Here is an 18,447-nt window from a genome sequence, read left to right as displayed (position 1 = left end):
GAACCTCGTCAAATAATTATTTCTCTAGAATTTACCTCAGCTTTAGAAAGATATCCATTAGGTAAAAAAAAAAACCATCACTATCATCATCTTCTTCAGATTTAAAATTCTTTGTCTCAACCTCAATCTTTTCTTCCTCATTATCCTTGTCGCACTCAGAAAGGCTTTCCCCGACATCTAACTAAAGATATTTAATAGATTAAGAAAAGCTTACAAAAATATTGATAAATACCCTTAACCAAAAAGATTTAGTGATTTGTACCACTTCCCATTCTTCATCACTATCAATCTCATAGTCCAAAGGACCCTCCTTCCTGAAAGGATTTCGAGGCCTAATGCTATCACTGCATTAAAGCTAGAGAGTCAAAACCAAAAAATTTCCCTCTCATGTAGTGTAGGATTAGGAATCCATGAGCTTCAAGGCGATTCATATGTTTTTCATCGTGGTCTATCAACGTTAACAACACTATATCTTTCTTTAATAATTAACAACCTTCAAACTATGAAAGTATCTTCTCCTTTTCTTGGAGAAGGTTCCATAACAATTAGGTTTGTAGTTGTGATCAAACTAAAAAAGCTTTCTTCTCTTATTATGGAGCCTAGTTTCTCTTTGTGCAGTGGTATTTCCATTATTGTTGGGCAAACTATCACTTAAAAATTCTTCCCAGTCATTCGCAAGGTTCTTTGCCATGAACTCATGATCTTCAACATCACCATAAGTCCATTTTTTTCTTGTAGAGGATTACACTTTTGCCAATGCAACAGCTTGAGTAGATGCCCCCATCAAACGAAGTTCATTGAACAATGCAACTTTGGGTTTATGTCGTATACCCCAACTTAGATGTCTTTGTGGAGAAAATCTCCGATTAATATTGTGCCAAGCTTCCAGGTGGGACCTGTGTGCACCAAGAAATCAAAGTTATTCAATTGAGTGCCGCCTATTTTTGTATTGCAAGTTGGTTTTTCATCTCAGCTTCTTCCTTTTTCACATTGTTTCTGTTTTTTTTTCTACCTCTTCTTGTTGTCGTTTCTTTTCTTTCTCCTGGTTCAAGACAGCCAACGATGTTATCAACTATATATGGTGCCCTCATGGAACGCAAAGTAGATGTGTTCCCTATCGGACTTGTATAGATCTTAGCTTTTCTTTTTTCGTGTTGGTTGGGAAAAAGAGGTTTCCTGATTGAATTTGAGTTTGATTGTAATAATGTACGACAATATTCCACATATACTACAGAAATAGAAGACTGAAAAAATTGGGAAACATGTTGGTGAAATCAAATAAATAAACAACATGATAAATTCAATATAGGGGTACACATGTCCTCATAATTTTGATAATCTCATAGAGCAAATCAACATTGCCAATTTCCCACTTTCATATTTGCATGAGCATCTGTATTAAAAATGATGCAAGTCCATTCCAACAAGAAATCAAAGAAAGTAGTGTGGCCTGAAAATCTTACTTGAATAATAGCTTCCTTCTGAGCATGAGTTTGTTCCTTTTCCTAAAATTGCAATAAGAAATGTTAGTAAAAGCTGCAAACACTATCTTTTAAAGCTTGCATTCTTTTATAAGAATTCAACTAACCTGTTTCATCTTCTCCCTTTTCAGTTCTTGTTCTAGCCAATCCTGTTCCATCTCTTCTGTTCATTTCTTTATTTCTTCTTAATTGTCTCTTTCTCCTTCAACTTTGCTTGCTTGACCATTCTACATCAATAAACAGAGACATGTTGGCAACATTCCATATCTTGAACTAATCGTACATATCCAGATTGCTAAATCTAACAACATCAATTTAAATTGGCTCGCAAATTGATTCAATTCATAAATATTTGATTGAGAATGTTACATCTGAATATGATTGAGAATATTACAGCATAATTTCTCGTCTTTGCTCTGTCGCATAATTTCCGGCACTGGTTGCTTGACCTTTTCCATTTGTTGTTTCAACGATTTGCCGCAAAACATTTTCCGAGGCAACTACAAGAAAATACACCCCAAAGTGAATTTGTGCAGGCCATCTTTGCAGGACTGAAAGGCATCGGTGTAATTTAGACATTTCTATTCTTGATTGAATGATCTTCATCTTCTGCCGAATCCGTAACATTATTGCCAGAGTTTTTCTCTATACAAAGCCCGGGAAACGAGTTGGATGGAGTCGAAACCTTCAGCTCGGGAACAACATGGGATTGGGGTTGTCATTGAATGATGGGATAATTGATCAAGGCTATTGGAATTGGTTGATGGAATTAATGATGACGATTTGGGACATGCAGGGGGCTCTAAGGAACCCCTCATAGGAAAGAATTCAGCTTCGTGTGCATTCAATTCAATTATATCCTCATCCTGGTAGTCATATTTTCTCGTTGTAGAGAACCCTCAAAGAATTCAATCAATTCTCTGTTTAAATGAGAGAGATTCCAACTGAAATAAACCCCCAATTTCTTTGGGGGATGCTGATGAAGTTCTATTGGAAATCGAGGGAGGTAAAGTTATAGCACTATGGGCGCTTGCAGGCACATGACCCCTTGATTCTTCTTCTGTTTGCATTGACTTACAAACCCTAGGCCATCTGAAAGGGGCAGAGTCTAGTTTCTCTTTGTGCAGTAACATGATTTTTAAATCAAATACTGCTTGATAATCTCAGATATGGCATTTGAATAAAATGGTAGATGGTAGTGGAATCATGTATTTATGGTGTTTCTTGATATTGGTGGCTCTGCGGGCCAAGTCGAGGCGCCTCCTCGCGTATTTTACCTGAAGCCATTTTATCAGATCCTGGGCTGTGTTCCATTGCTCGGCCTCGGCCCCTCATCTCTCCGCCATCTCTCCGCCCGACCTGTGCAGCTCATATCGGCAACCCATTTCATTTCATTAGGTTAACTTTTGCACTATCAATTTGGTTAAAACGGGTAGTTATTCTATGAAACTGTATCAATATGATGGTTAACCTTTCTCCAATCGTCTAACACTTGATCCGATGGTGTAGACTGATGAAGAGTGGCAGATAGGGGGATTGATTTCAGAGGGGAACACCTTAATCTATTCTCTATTGGCTGTCTTGCATTTCTAATAAGTTGTTGAATAGTGGGCATTCTAGCTGTATTGTATGCGGAATCAACTGGTTCGGATTGATCCTAACCATACCATATCAGGTGATTATGAAATGAATCACTTCCCCCCCCCCCTTTTTTTTTTTTGAAAAGGAACAAAGAGATCACAGTTTACAGTTCATTATAAAAATAAATTAAAAAGAGGATCCAAATCTTTTTCTTGCTAGGCCCATAGCTAACAAACCAACTTTATTGAGATCACGGGGTACATTCGATTATGAGATTCAATCCTGGAGAGATATTATTCCTCATTACCTCTCTGCTCGTCCTTATTACCTCTTTCCTCGGGGTTCTGGAACATTTAAAGAGAGAGAAATAGCTACTGGGGGAGATGCTATCACGAAACAACTAATGGGTCTGGATCTGCAAATGATTATAGATCGTCCACATATGGAATGGAAGAACTTGGTGGAATTGAAATGGAATAGATTGGAAGAGAACCAAGAATCTACTGTGGATAGATGGGAGGATGAAAAAATTAGAAGAAGAAAGGATTTTCTGGTTGGACGCATGAAATTGGCTAAACATTTTCTCCGAACAAATATAGAACCAAACGTAAATATATGAGCAGAATGGGGCATGACCAGGTATCCACCCAAGTTATCCTCCTGTGTTGACTGAAGCTATCCACCCTTGAAGAAGAGAACTGAACTGATCAAATGTTCTTTATTCATACTATGAGCATCTATTAATTTCATTCATATATTAATATAATCACTTTGAAATTTATATATTTTTTAAATTTTTATTTCTATAGATTTTGAATCTATATAAATGTAAATAAATAATATATATATGTTTAGTTATTATTCATAAGCGAGAAACTTTAGACTAGTCATCTTAGGTAACACTATGGAAATTATCTAGAACCTTCTATTCATCCTTATGAGGTAAGCATTGGGTGAGATGGTGTGAATTGTTATCAAAATATGCAATACCCCTAGCTTAAACCCTAAATGGTCTAGTAAATATATATATGATATTTAGGCTAGTTAACATCTATATGTTAATTTCATAGGTAAGCACAATTTCAATGACACTTGGGTTTCTTTATGTGTATAAATTTGTTAGGTCAATGGGCTATTGTATTAATGTGTTTTAATGCTAGGGTGATTGTGAGGTCAAGTTAGGGAGATTGTGTCTTAAGACACTAGTTAGTCTCCAAGATATAACATTTAAGGCACACATGTAATAATAGATTATCATGACTACAAATTAGGGAATGAAAATGACTATGGAGTACTACTAATCCACAAAAATAAAATGTTATCGTGGAACCTAGACATGGTTCCTACTAAAAAATGATATAATATTCTTAAAATAAATTTTATGGATAACAAATATTATAACCCAAAACTATAAATAAAGGGTAAAATGAGAAGAATGGAACACATTCAATTTCTCTTTCTATTAGAGATTTCTAGGTGATGGATATGAAACTCTGCATTATGTTGTCACCATATTAATAGTACTATGAGTGGCATTGCCCCAATAGGATAAATTGGTACTATTATAAGTGGTGTCAAAGCTTGATTTCAACATTGAGTATATGGAAAAGTACAAACACAAATGTGAAATTGTTTATAGGTCCCGTGACAAATATCATATAGGGGATAGTGTATGAAAGGTCGTGGATGGTGGATGGGAGGTATCATCTTAGGGGTGCACACTTTTACTGCAGCAAAAATGTCGCCCTCTTATGCATTTGAATGAAGCAAAGGAGATGTTGGGTGGTCCCACATATGTTTTTGTGGGCATAAAAGTTAGGGTTACTCAAACATAGTGTTATGAAACCAGCTCAAGAAAAGATAGAAAAGATAGATCAACACCTTAGAATTCAGCCTCTTCGAGGGGGCAACCTCCTTTACATTACATAAATGAACAATTCTTCGATGATACAAATGAAAAGACCTCCTTTCTATATATAGAAGTCTAAGGGGTCATAACATAATCAGAGCCGACATAACAATAATAATGTAAGGGCACAATAATAACAATAGTGGGCTTCTATGGGGCACAATAGTAACAACATGGGCACTACATGGGTACATCAATATAATAAGTGGGTTATACTAATAACAATAAGGGGTTACACTAGTAGTATAGGGGCCTAACATGCCCCTATCCTTCAAAGGGCATTGTCCTCAACGCTTGAGTAGTTCTTGATGCTTCTGTATAAAATTCCTATCCTCCCATGCAGAATATTCAGTGGGTAAGTTCTTCCACTTGATGAGATACTCTGAAATTGATCGATTTCGTAGCTATCGAGTTCTTGTTTTTGTGACTGCTCCAGGTTCCAATATGATTTTTCCTTCCTCTTCAATTTCTGGCATTATTGTTTGAATTGGGATCTTTTGCAACTTTTGAATAAGTGGCCATACTTCTTCGTCCTTCTTCCATTCATCCCTTGCTTCGTTTATCCAATCCGTTTGGATAATATAAATAGCACAAAACAATGCTTCCACATCCTCATACTTGAAGAGTATTCCCATTCGGTAAGGTCGCCATTTTTTAAGTGCATGTAGTATTGCCAACATTTCCTTCTCATAAATAGCTTGCTTGAGATGTAGCAGTAAAAATACACAATCACCTACATCAAAACATTTTTCACTACGATTTTGATCTCCCTGTTGTTTCATTTTATTTTGCACCGAAGTGGAATTATCCTTTAAAAGTTGGAGAACTTGTTGTTGATGCTCGATGTGATCTTTCACTGCTTGAACCGTTTTCTTCTTGATATGTCCTTCTATCTCTAGAGTTTGAGGAGTGGTAATTTCTTCCAATCCTTTACAAGATATGGTTGGATTCATTTCTTCTTTATCGATGTGATCTTTCACTTCTTGCACCTTTTTCTTCTTCATATGTCCTTCTATCTTGAGAGTTTGAGGAGTGGTAATTCTTGCCAATGCTTTACAAGATATGGTCTGATTCATTTTTTCTTTCTCTGGGGTGGGGTCCTGGCGTGTATCTTCTTCTTTTGATGTTTCTTGATCCTTTTCTTCCTCCACTTCATATTCTATGTAAAATAACTTCTTCTCGGCACACTTATGACCTTTAGTGCATTTACTATCACAATTGTAACAAAGCCCTTTTTCTCTTTTTTCTTCCAATTGTTGTGGTGTAACCCTTGTAGGTTGTGGAAGGCTAGGAGAAACAACACTTCCATCATTTTAGTTGTGAGGGGTACACTTCCTGGTTTCCATAATTTTGCTTTCCACTATGTCACAAAGCCCTTTTACTCTTTCCAATTGTTGTGGTGTTGCTCTAAAGAAGGTGTTGCTATTTGTATCCTCATAATGTGCTATCATTTCCTCCGTGAAAATTGACCATGTAACAAGTTGTTTATGAGAACAAAGCCCTTTGTACCATAAAAATTGATCTAGTTCTAAATATGATGATGTAATACATACCTTTTGTAACAGTTGTACACCATATAGATCAAAATATTGCTCCATCTGAAGTATCCAATTTACCGGATCCTTGCCATCAAACTTCCTCATCTTGCTTCTTCTTGATTTTAGGAGCTCGACCTTGAAACGACTGTAACTCTGTACTTTCGAATCTTTAAGTTCTGAAATTGTGACCTGTAGTAGCCCTCTATGTCCTCTTTCCAACGCCACTAGTCTGATCCAAATTGGATTCTCTAAGGAAGAGTTATGCACAATCTCCCAAGATGACCTGTTTATAGACCTTTCTAGAAGATCGAACTTGTATGAAGTGCCACGTGTCACTTTTTCGACCTTTGGATCTAAGAAATGCACAAACGAAACTACATTCCGTCCTCTTTCTGCACCTTCTTACGAAATTTCAATCCGATCCCCAGAGAGAATGTTATGACGATTTTCCCTAGGTCACCTGTTTGGAATGTAATTCAGGAGTCTGCAAAAATACCAACTTCCTTAGATCATATATCCACAAATATCGCGCGAAAAAGCTCTGAAATTTAGACCCAAGGTTTAGCGTGATTTCTTCTCAAATGGGGTTTTTTGCGACTTCTGAAATGTCACAAAAAAAAAAGTTGTAGCGAAAATGCCACAATGACCTGTTTGGAGCAGCGAAACCCTAAAATCCAAAGCTCTGATACCAAATGTTATGAAACCAGCTCAAGAAAAGATAGAAAAGATATATCAATGCCTTAGAATTTAGCCTCTTCGAGGGGGCAACCTCCTTTACATTACATAAATGAATAATCATTCGATGATACAAATGAAAAGACCTCCTTTCTATATATAGGAGAACTTGTTGTTGATGCTCGATGTGATCTTTCACTGCTTGAACCTGTTTCTTCTTGATATGCCCTTCTATCTCTAGAGTTTGAGGAGTGATAATTTCTTCCAATCCTTTACAAGATATGGTCGGATTCATTTCTTCTTTCTCGATGTGATCTTTCACTTCTTGCACCTTTTTCTTCTTGATATGTCCTTCTATCTTGAGAGTTTGAGGAGTGGTAATTCTTGCCAATGCTTTACAAGATATGGTCTGATTCATTTCTTCTTTCTCTGGGGTGGGGTCCTGGCGTATATCTTCTTCTTTTGATGTTTCTTGATCCTTTTCTTCCTCCACTTCATATTCTATGTAAAATAACTTCTTCTCGGCACACTTATGACCTTTACTGCATTTACTATCACAATTGTAACAAAGCACTTTTTCTCTTTTTTCTTCCAATTGTTGTGGTGTAACCCTTGTAGGTTGTGGAAGGCTAGGAGAAACAACACTTCCATCATTATAGTTGTGAGGGGTACACTTCCTGGTTTCCATAATTTTGCTTTCCACTATGTCACAAAGCCCTTTTACTCTTTCCAATTGTTGTGGTGTTGCTCTAAAGAAGGTGTTGCTATTTGTATCCTCATAATGTGCTATCATTTCCTCCGTGAAAATTGACCATGTAACAAGTTGTTTATGAGAACAAAGCCCTTTGTACCATAAAAATTGATCTGGTTCTAAATATGATGATGCAATACATACCTTTTGTAACATTTTTACACCATATAGATCAAAATATTGCTCCATCTGAAGTATCCAATTTACCGGATCCTTGCCATCAAACTTCCTCATCTTGCTTTTTCTTGATTTTAGGAGCTCGACCTTGAAATGACTGTAACTCTGTACTTTCGAATCTTTAAGTTCTAAAATTGTGACCTGTAGTAGCCCTCTATGTCCTCTTTCCAATGCCACCAGTCTAATCCAAATTGGATTCTCTAAGGAAGAGTTATGCACAATCTCCCAAGATGACCTGATTATAGACCTTTCCAGAAGATCGAACTTGTATGAAGTGCCACGTGTCACTTTTTCGACCATTGGATCTAAGAAATGCACAAAAGAAACTAATGTCTGTCCTCTTTCTGCACCTTTTTACGAAATTTCAATCCGATCCCCAGAGAGAATGTTATGACGATTTTCCCCAGGTCACCTGTTTGGAATGTAATTCAGGAGTCTGCAAAAAGACCAACTTCCTTAGATCATATCTCCACAAATACAGCGCGAAAAACTCTAAAATTCAGACCCAAGGTTTAGCGTGATTTCTTCTCAAATGGGTTTTTTTTCGACTTCTGAAATGTCACAATAAAAAAAGTTATAGCGAAAATGCCATGATGACCTGTTTGGAGCAGCGAAACCCTAGAATCCAAAGCTCTGATACCAAATGTTATGAAACCAGCTCAAGAAAAGATAGAAAAGATAGATCAATGCCTTAGAATTCAGCCTCTTCGAGGGGGCAACCTCCTTTACATTACATAAATGAATAATTCGTCGATGATACAAATGAAAAGACCTCCTTTCTATATATAGGAGTCTAAGGGGTCATAACATAATCAGAGCCGACATAACAATAATAATGTAAGGGCACAATAATAACAATAGTGGGCTTCTATGGGGCACAATAGTAACAATATTGGCACTACATGCATACATCAACATAATAAGTGGGTTATACTAATAACAATAAGGGGTTACACTAGTAGTATAGGGGCCTAACATGCCCCTCTCCTTCAAAGGGCATTGTCCTCAACGCTTGAGTAGTTCTTGATACTTCTGTATAAAATTCCTATCCTCCCATGTGGAATATTCAGTGGGTAAGTTCTTCCACTTGATGAGATACTCTGAAATTGATCGATTTCGTAGCTGTCGGGTTCTTGTTTCTGTGACTGCTCGAGGTTCCAATATGATTTTTCATTCATCTTCAATTTCTGGCAATATTGTTTGAATTGGGATCTTTTGCAACTTTTGAATAAGTGGCCATACTTCTTCGTCCTTCTTCGATTCATCCCTTGCTTCGTTTATCCAATCTGTTTGGATAATATAAATAGCACAAAACAATGCTTCCACATCCTCATCCTTGAAGAGTATTCCCATTCGGTAAGGTCGCCATTTTTTAAGTGCATGTAGTATTGCCAACATTTCCTTCTCATAAATAGCTTGCTTGAGATGTAGCAGTAAAAATACCCAATCACCTACATCAAACCATTTTTCACTACGATTTTGATCTCCCTATTGTTTCGTTTGATTTTTCACCGAAGTGGAATTATCCTTTAAAAGTTGGAGAACTTGTTGTTGATGCTCGATGTGATCTTTCACTGCTTGAACCTGTTTCTTCTTGATATGCCCTTCTATCTCTAGAGTTTGAGGAGTGATAATTTCTTCCAATCCTTTACAAGATATGGTCGGATTCATTTCTTCTTTCTCGATGTGATCTTTCACTTCTTGCACCTATTTCTTCTTGATATGTCCTTCTACCTTGAGAGTTTGAGGAGTGGTAATTCTTGCCAATGCTTTACAAGATATGGTCTGATTCATTTCTTCTTTCTCTGGGGTGGGGTCCTGGCGTATATCTTCTTCTTTTGATGTTTCTTGATCCTTTTCTTCCTCCACTTCATATTCTATGTAAAATAACTTCTTCTCGGCACACTTATGACCTTTAGTGCATTTACTATCACAATTGTAACAAAGCACTTTTTCTCTTTTTTCTTCCAATTGTTGTGGTGTAACCCTTGTAGGTTGTGGAAGGCTAGGAGAAACAACACTTCCATCATTATAGTTGTGAGGGGTACACTTCCTGGTTTCCATAATTTTGATTTCCACTATGTCACAAATCCCTTTTACTCTTTCCAATTGTTGTGGTGTTGCTCTAAAGAAGGTGTTGCTATTTGTATCCTCATAATGTGCTATCATTTCCTCCGTGAAAATTGACCATGTAACAAGTTGTTTATGAGAACAAAGCCCTTTGTACCATAAAAATTGTTCTGGTTCTAAATATGATGATGCAATACATACCTTTTGTAACATTTGTACACCATATAGATCAAAATATTGCTCCATCTGAAGTATCCAATTTACCGGATCCTTGCCATCAAACTTCCTCATCTTGCTTTTTCTTGATTTTAGGAGCTCGACCTTGAAATGACTGTAACTCTGTACTTTCGAATCTTTAAGTTCTGAAATTGTGACCTGTAGTAGCCCTCTATGTCCTCTTTCCAATGCCACCAGTCTAATCCAAATTGGATTCTCTAAGGAAGCGTTATGCACAATCTCCCAAGATGACCTGATTATAGACCTTTCCAGAAGATCGAACTTGTATGAAGTGCCACGTGTCATTTTTTTCGACCATTGGATCTAAGAAATGCAAAAAAGAAACTAATGTCTGTCCTCTTTCTGCACCTTTTTATGAAATTTCAATCCGATCCCCAGAGAGAATGTTATGACGATTTTCCCCAGGTCACCTGTTCGGAATGTAATTCAGGAGTCTGCAAAAAGACCAACTTCCTTAGATCATATCTCCACAAATATAGAGCGAAAAACTCTGAAATTCAGACCCAAGGTTTAGCGTGATTTCTTCTCAAATGGGTTTTTTTGCGACTTCTGAAATGTCACAATAAAAAAATTTATAGCGAAAATTCCACGATGACCTGTTTGGAGCAGTGAAACCCTAGAATCCAAAGCTCTGATACCAAATGTTATGAAACCAGCTCAAGAAAAGATAGAAAAGATAGATCAATGCCTTAGAATTCAGCCTCTTCGAGGGGGCAACCTCCTTTACATTACATAAATGAATAATTCGTCGATGATACAAATGAAAACACCTCCTTTCTATATATAGGAGTCTAAGGGGTCATAACATAATCAGAGCCGACATAACAATAATAATGTAAGGGCACAATAATAACAATAGTGGGCTTCTATGGGGCACAATAGTAACAATATTGGCACTACATGGGTACACCAATATAATAAGTGGGTTATACTAATAACAATAAGGGGTTACACTAGTAGTACAGGGGCCTAACACATAGCCTCCCAACTTGTGCACATATGTTAGCTTATAGTGTGATGAGTAAGGCACTCTTAGCAAGCAACATCAAACTAGGTCATCTTGAAATAATTTCCATCTCAAGACTTCAAACAAATATGAGCAGAATGGGACATCAATGGTGAGTGGTGAGGAAGAGAAGTGAAGATATCAAATGTTCTTCATTAGTGCATAAGTGAGCAAGTGTCTAAGAGAAATGAAGCTATCCACCCTTGCCCAAGATAACTAAAGTGATCAAATGTTCTTTATTCATGCCATGAGCATCTATTAATTTCATTCATATATTAATATAATCAAGGTGAAATTTATATATATTTTTAATGCTTATTTTATCACATATAGTTATGGTTGGTCCGTGTTTATACAATTTTGGCTAAAATAATAGTTTTTTATCATTAGTATTAATATAATAAAGTTAAGATTTAAATATTTTATTTTTATCCTTAAATCTAGTGGTTTCTATTTTCTTATTATTAAGTGGTGTTTTTCTTAAGATTACATTTTTGGATAACATTATATTTTTTTTTTTGCTTATTTAAATTATTTTTTTTATAAATAAAATTAATATATATATGAAAATGTAAAAGATTAGATTTTGAATCTATATAAATGTAAAGAAATACTTAATATATATTTTTAGTTAGTATCTAGACAAATGTTTTGTGTAAACTTGTGTAATCAATTTAAAATATCAAGCAATAACATTACTCCACTATACTACATGCTACATAAATTATTTAAATTAGTTTTCAAATATATCTATAATTTGATTATCTATACTATATAGGAATAATTAGTGAAATGATTTGTTTTTCCTTGGAGTATTATAAAATGTAGACATTGGCCCTTATGTCCAATTAGCTAAGTAATCTCACAACAAGTCTATTTATAATAAATTTTTGGTGGGATGTGGCATTCCATGTTCAATCAATCCCCCATTTACAAAAGGAATGGATGGGACGACAAAATGCATGGGTAATTTCAACTTTTTGGTTTTGAGAGGAAATATTTGGTAATTCTTGCAATGCATAATTTTATCATGGATAGAGTGATGGAAAAGCACCTCAAATATCCTATAAGAAACACATTTCATAAGCTCGAAACTTTAGACTAGTCATCTTAGGCAACACTATGGAAATTATTGAGAACATTCTATTCATCCTTGTGAAATAAGCCTTGGGTGAGATGATGTGAATTGTTATCAAAATATGTAATACCCCTAGCTTAACCCCTAAATGTTCTAGTAAATATACACATGATATTAAAGCTAGTGAACATCTATATGTTAATTAGATTGGTAAGCACAATTTTATTGAGTCTTGGGTGTCTTTATGTGTATAAATTTGTTAGGTCAATGGGTTAGTTTACTAATGTGATTTAATGTTGGGTGATTATGAAGTCAAGCTATGGAATTTGTCTTTTAAAACACCAACTAGTCTAGAAGATGTAACATGTAAGGCACACATGTAATAATAGATTACCATGAGTACAAATTAGGGAATGAAAAAGACTATGGGGTGCTAGGAATCCACACAAAATAAAATGTTGTGGTGGAACCTATACATGGTTCCTAAGAAAAAATGATATAATGTTCTTAAAATAAATTTGATGGATGAAAAATATTATAACCCAAAACTATAAATAAAGGGTAAAATGAGAGGAATGGAACACATTCAATTTCTCTTTCTATTAGAGATTTCTAGGTGATGGGTATGAAACTATGCATTATGTTGTTAGGATACTAATAGTACTATGAGTGGCATTTCCCTAATAGAATAAATTGGGAATATTATAAGTGGTGTCAAAGCATGACAAATCTCATATAGAGGATGGTGTATGGAAGGTGGTGGATCTTGGATGGGAGGTAACATCTTAGAGGTGCCAGTCTTAGCATTGTACACCTTTAATGCCACCATAATTTTGACCCTCGTATGCATTTGAATGAAGCAATAGAGATGCTAGCTAGCCCCACATATAAAAGTTAGTGTTACTTGTCATAGCTTGCCAACTTGTGCACACTAATTTTAGCTTCTCATGTGATGAGTAAGGCACTCTCGTCAAGTAACATCTGAGCAGGTCATGTGGAACAACCTCCATAGTAACGCTTCAAACAAAAGACACCTATTTAGTGTTCAAGTTTATTACAAACACATAATGCTCCAAATTTGAAAGTGAAGTTAAATATATGAGAAAATGGGAGCACCACCCATGCTGAAGAGAACTAAAGCTATAAAATGTTCTTCATTCCTGCCTAAAAGAAACGAAGCTAAGTTATCCACTTGTGTCCAAGAGAAATGAAGTTATAGAGCCTTGCCCAAGAGAACTAAAGAGATCAAATATGATTGATTCATACCATGAGCATCTATTAATTTCATTCATATATTAATATAATCTAGGTGAAATTTATATATTTTTAATTTTTAATTTTTTCAAATCTAGCTAAATAGGGTGGTTTTTATTTTTTTATTGTTGAGTGGTGTTTTTTTAAGATTACATTTTTGGATAACCTTATCATTTTATTTTTTTTATTTAAATTATTTTTTTATAAATAAAATTAAAAAACTATATATGAAGATGTAAAAGATTAGATTTTGAATCTATATAAATGTAAAGAAATACTTCATATATATATATGTATGTATGTATGTATGTATGTATGTATATATATATATATATATATATATATATATATATATATATATATATATATTATTTAATATGTGTAAAAATATTTTATGCAACATGTGTAATCACTTTAACAATCTCAAACAATAACATGTCTCCACTATACTACATGCTACATAATATTTTTTTCTTTTTTTTCTTTTTTCTTTTCAAGTGGTTCAAGGGTGCCCTTGTTCATTGGGTAGCCGCTATGTTCACAGTAATTCTGGGAAAACCGTCCCCTAAGGGGGATCACATCCCCTAGGCCTATGTATTAACCTGACCCCAAGGGATTTCGGGTACAATAGACCCTATGACATTGTGAGGCACTGATTTGACTGGTTGAACTAACCCTTGGGGCTACATGCTACATAAATTATTTAAATTACTTTTAAATATATATATTTATAATTTGTTTATCTATATTAAATAGGAATAATTAGTGAAATTATTTGTTTTTCTTTGGAGTATATTAAATGCAGACATTTCTTATGCCCAATTAACTAAATGATTTGACACAAGTATATTTATAATAATTGTTTGGTGGGATGTTGCATTCCATATTCAATCAACCCCCCATTAACAAAAGGAATGTATGGGATCACAAAATGCATGGATCATTGCATCTTTTTGGTTTTCAGAGAAAATATTTGACAATTCATGCAATGCATAATTGTATCATGGATAGAGTGATGGAAAAACACCACAAATATCCTCTAAGAAAGACATTTAATAACCGAGAAACTTTATACTAGTCATCTTACCCAACACTATGGAAATTATACAAAACCTTCTATTCATTCTTGGGAGATAAGGATTGGGTGAGATGGTGTGAATTGTTATCAAAAGATGTAATACCTCTAGCTTAACCTATAAATGGTCTAGCAAATATACATATGATATTTAGGCTAGTGAACATCTATATCTTAATTAGATTTGTAAGTACAATTTTATTGGGGCTTGGGTGTCTTTATGTGTATAAATTTGTTAGGTCAATAATGTGCTTTAGTTCTAGGTTGATTGTGTAGTTAAGCTAGGGAGTTTGTCTGCAGGTCTCCAAGATGTAACATGTAAAGAACACATGTAATAATAGATTATCATGACCAAAAATTAGGGAATGAAAAGGACTATGGGGTGCTAAGAATCCACAAAAAATAAAATGTATTAGTGGTACATAGACATGGTTCCTAAGAAAAAATGATATAATATTATTAAAATAAATGTTATTTATAAGAAATATTATAACCCAAAACTATAAATAAAGGGTAAAATTAGAGGAATGGAACACATTCAATTTCTCTTTCTATTAGAGATTTCTAGGTGATGGATATGGAAATATGTATTATGATGTGAAGATATTAATAGTACTATGAGTGGCATTGCGCCAATGGGATAAATTGGGAATATTATAAGTGGTGTCAAAGCTTGATTTCAACATTAGGCTTATATGGAAAATGTACAAACACCACTATGAAATTGCTTATAGGTTCCCACAACAAATTTCATATAGAGGATGGTGTATGAATGGTGATGGATAGTAGATGGAAGGTAGCATGAGCTGCCAATCTGAGGATGGTACAAGTTTACTCCCACTAGAATGTAGACCCTCTTATGCATTTGAATGATGCAAAAGAGATGCTTGTTGGACCTACATATCTTTCTGTAGGCAAACAAGTTAGGGTTACTTAGCATAACTCATAGCTTTTAGCTTATCAGTGTGATGAATAAGGTACTTCAGCAAGCAACATCTAAAAGGGTCATCTGGAATAACCTCCGTCCCAACAATTTAAACAAAATACACCTATTTCATGTTCAAGTTTATTACATAGAGATAATGCTCAAAACTTGAAAGTGAAGTTAAATATATAAGCAGAATGGGGACATCACCCTTTGCCTAAGAGAAATCAAGCTATCAAATTTTCTGCATTAGTGCCTAATAGAACAGAACCTATCCACCCCTGTTGAAGGGAGAACTGAAGCTGTGAGGAATGAACTCATGAAATGCTCTTTCTTCATACCATTAAAATTTATTAATTTCATTGATATATTAATAAAATCAAGGTGAAATTTGAACATTTTCTAATTTTTATTTTTTCAAATCTAGTTATTGTGAGTGGGTGTCCATACAATTTTGATTAAAATAATAGTTTTATTATTATTAATATTAATATAATAAAGATAAAATTTAAATATATTCTTTTTATTTTTAAATCTAGTGGTTTTGATTGTTGAGTGGTGTGTTTTTAAGAATATATTTTTGGATCACATTATCATTTTCATATATATATATATATATATATATATATGAAAATGTAGAAAATTAGATTATAAGTCTATATAAATGTAAGGAAAGACTTAATATAATTTTTTTTAGTCAATATGTCAAAAAATGTTTTATGTAACATTCGTAATCAACTTAACGATCAGAAACAATAAGATGACTTCACTCTACACATGCTATATAAATTATTTTTGAGATATGTTTATAATTTATTTATCCATATTAAATAGAAATAATTTGGTTTTTTATTGGAGTATTATTAAATGTATACATTTCTTATGTCCATTTATTTAAGTAATCTCATAGAAATGTATTTATAATAATTGTTGGATGGGATGTGACATTCTATGTTCAATCAACTCCCTATTTACACAAGGAATGGATGGATTGCCATTGTAGCTTTTATGTTTTGAGAGAAAAATTTTGACAATTATTGTAATGCATAATTGTCTCATGGATAGAGTGATGGAAGGGCACCACAAATATCCTATAAGAAGGACATTTCCTAAGCAAGAAACTTTATACTATCCATCTTAGGGAATACTATCCAAATTATGGAGAACCTTCTATTCATCCTTGTGAGATAAGCATTGGGTGAGAGGGTGTCAATTGTTACCAAAATTTGTAATAACCTGGCTTAACCCCTAAATGGTCTAGTAAATATACATTAGACATTTAGGCTTGTGAACATCTATATGTTAATTAGATTGGTAAGCACAACTTTATTGAGGCTTGGATGTCTTTGTGTGTATAAATTTGTTAGGTCAATGGGCTAATGTACCAATGTCCTTTAATGCTAGGGTGACTATGAATTCAAGCTAGAGAGTTTGTGTTAAAACAGGAGATGTAAGATGTAAGGCACACATGTAATAATAGGTGATCATGACTACACATTAGGGAAAGCAAAAGGGTATGGGGTGTTAGGAATCCATAAAAAAAGTGGTGTGGTGGAACCTAGATATGGTTCCTAAGCAAAAATGATATAATATCCTCAAAATAAATTTTTGGATACCAAATATTATAACCAAAAACTATAAATAAAAGGTTAAAATGAGAGTAATGGAACACATCCAATTTCTCTTTCTATTAGAGATTTATAGGTGATGAATATGGACCTATACATTGTGTTATTACCATATTAATAGTACTCTCATTGGCATTTCCCAAATATGATAAATTACTAATATTATAAGTGGTGTCAAAGCATTATTTAGACATTGAGCTTATATGGAAAAAGTGAGAACATAACCTTGAAATTGTTTATAGGTTTTGCTGAAAAATTTCATATAGAGGATGGTGAATGAAAGGTTCACACTAAATTGATGACAAAATGTAACAATGAGATATACTTTGTAGGAACATGTTTATTTCAGAAAATGTTTAAAATGGGAGAATGGAATATGAATGGGAAGTACTTAATAGAATGCTAATGAGAAATATCACTCCATGCTTTCTACTTATACTCAAGTTGGGCATTGTGAAGAAGAACTAAATATTTCTAATAAAATTGAACTAATTGCAAAAGTTGAAGCTAATAAATTCACCTTTTTAACCATTCTTGCAATGTGGATAGTCATAGAGTAAGGAAACAATGGTGACATAGAAATTCATGTGCAATCATAGAGCTAAGGGAAGTATACACATAGGGACAATTGGAGGCTTCAAAAGTTCTATGTTTTAATTGTAATATATTTCATGGTACTCATATATTTATGCTACTTATTAGGGAAATTTTTAGGTAAAAGACTTCGAGGCATTTTGATGGAATTTTGACAGTTTGGTTAAATTATGGGCTAAAATGAAGAGCACCAAAATAACATGCGAGATTGCCACAGAAGGAGGAGAGTTCAAAATTCTCACATAAGGCAAGATACCCTGGAAAGGATAGATGTACAACGTAGTTAAGTTAAAGTGGTTAGGCTTGACTTAATATTTTTGAATATCTTACAAGGAATCCACAAAAAAAGAGGTGGTGTGGTGGAACCTACACATGGTTCCTAAGAAAAACTATACAATATTCTTAAAATAAATTTTATGAATAACAAATATTATAACTCAAAACTATAAATAAAAGTGTAAAGTGAGA

The sequence above is a fragment of the Pinus tabuliformis genome, chromosome 8 (assembly GCF_031772625.1).
Source record: "Pinus tabuliformis cultivar Carrire ecotype Pingquan chromosome 8, CPIR1, whole genome shotgun sequence".
NCBI lineage: Eukaryota > Viridiplantae > Streptophyta > Pinopsida > Pinales > Pinaceae > Pinus > Pinus tabuliformis.
The sequence above is the reverse complement of the archived record's forward strand: the minus strand, read 5'-3'. Positions refer to the sequence as shown.